We start from the raw sequence: 2,386 nt of genomic DNA, 5'->3' as shown, positions 1-2,386 counted from the left end.
GTCTAATGTTACAACTAATCCTGGATCCCTTTAAACATGTGAAGCAGCTGAACTGTGGAATTTGCTGAGACTCCTGCAGGCTGCAGATTTATTAGGATTCACTTTCAGATGTTTGCAAACGGCCTCGTTTTCTCCTCCCTGTGAAGGAAAACTGAGTCTATTTGTGAGCCATCACATCGAAATGAGGTTTAAGTCAAATTTGGTCAAAATGTCCTCATCACATTTTCAGATTCTTGCTTTAAAAGCTACATTTTGATACCTGGATCATCCTGATATCATCAGCTCATCCACAGATATGACTTTAATTTGTCTTGTTGGTTACTATAATACATTACTGTTCGGTCTCAATCCTAATTTTATGTAAATTTATTAGGTAATTTTTGATGTCAATATAAAGAGGAAACCTGAAATATTATTTGTATATTAAGATTTCCCAGTTGTAAAAAAACAAAAACATTGTTAACTCACAGGGAAAAATTCTAAATTTTAAGGCGTTTTTCCTCAAAATCAGTTTTTTTTGTTGCTGCTGCTCAAAAAGTGCTTCAAAAATGTTTTTAGGATTATATTCAGACAGTTCATTCAAATAATACAACGATAAGGCTTTTATTCATTATATTTTGACAAAATGCAATTTTTGCACACGTTTAAATCAAAACCCTATATTTGCATGTTTCTCCACATTTCACCTTAATCCTTGTTTCGATGTGATGGCTCACATGTTTAGAGCTAAAGTGAACAGATTTGTTGAATTAAAAATCATTAAACATCTGTTTACTGTGGTGAAGATTTAACTCAGGCATTTATCAGCTGCTGACTTCATGTCACTCTCCACCCTGTTGTGTGGCTGTGCTCAGCCGTACCTCCTCCACATCATTAAATCTTCTGTGTCAGGTTATTTGTTGAAAAGACAAAAGACCTCCCCCCTCCACCCCCCACCCCCAGACTTGGCCTCAACTGTTGTTATAGAAACGAGCGCCTCACGTTCGCTGCGAGGAGACGATGCAACAATGTTTGGCTCTATGAAGGACTCAGATTGTGTTTGGAACAAGTCGTGCAGCAGAATCACGTCATGTTCTCGTGTCAAACGACCTCATTTTGATCCGTGGATGACGTCACCGTCAGGCTGCGAGCAGCTACGACTCAACAATGAATCAACAGAAAACTAGAGGCGTCTCCGGCCGTCAGTCCGACTCTTTCTGCTTCTTGAGTCGCAGCCAAACAAAAGTTCAGCCTCAGTTTTAAAGCTGAGAGGCCTGAGCTGTTTCTGTGACAACATTAAACTGAGCTGATAGGTGTGGAGGTCCCACAGTCCTGCTGCAGGTGCAGAGCTCACAGTGTTCAGCAGAAACAGACCGTACAACAGTCTGACTGAGCTGAGGCTCATGGGACAGGGTGGCAGGGCTGTTAACGTCACAATTTAAACCATCGAACTGAATCAGAGCATTTTCTGAATCAGTACTGAAATGCATCGAAGATTCAATATTTTTAACCTCCTCTACCAGCCACAGACTCAAAACTGGTGATTTAATTTTGCACTTTCACTGAACTAGTGCCCAGTGAGCCGTGTGGACGTGGGTTTTGTCTGCACAGCTCGTAAAACTGGACTCTTGGTCGTGCACTCTGGCTGTGTCTCATTTCATTGGCTGCAGCTGAAGTCGGTCTCTTACGTCACCCCCCCCCCCCCCCCCGCCGTAGGCTGTCCCAACTCCTGGGCGCCGACTAAACCCTGAAACTTCAGCTGCATCTGAGCAAGTACACCTCAGTGCAGAACACAGGAAGGGGCGGGGTCAGGCCAGTGTCAGACCCACATCATATATGGAAATAGAACCATTGTACTCCAGAAATGAAGGGGGCGCTGTTTCCTATACTAGCAGCAGATTATTATTATTTTATTTTTTTTATTGATCTTTATGGATTTTTGTTTTTTTTCCACCGGGAGTTACTTCTCATTCAGCCTCCACATAACACCAGCACCTCTCTCTGTTTACTTAAATCTGACTTACAGTAACCGGTAGCTGTACTTCTGCTATTAGCAACTCAGTATTTCAAAATAAGAGTCTGTTTCATTACAGTGAGAAAACATGGTCTGTTAAAATCTATAAAGCAACAAATTTTCAACTAAACTATCAAAGGTTATTCCCCATTTTTAACACAATACTATCTGAACATTGACAAAACATAAAAAAATGAAAATAAATGGGTTGCATTATTTTTCTAAAGAAATATTTATTAGAAAAATCATGAAAAGTGCAAAGCAAATCTGAAAAGTAAATTTATTGTTAATACCCAGAGCAGCTGTGGCTACAATGTAGCTTAGCATCATCAGTGTGAATAAGTGTAAAAAGCTTTGAGGTCTGGAGGGACTTGATAAAGACTTGATTTTCTC

The sequence above is a fragment of the Austrofundulus limnaeus genome, unplaced genomic scaffold, assembly GCF_001266775.1.
Source record: "Austrofundulus limnaeus strain Quisiro unplaced genomic scaffold, Austrofundulus_limnaeus-1.0 Scaffold16, whole genome shotgun sequence".
Classification (NCBI taxonomy): Eukaryota; Metazoa; Chordata; class Actinopteri; order Cyprinodontiformes; family Rivulidae; genus Austrofundulus; species Austrofundulus limnaeus.
This window is presented reverse-complemented; position numbering follows the sequence as displayed.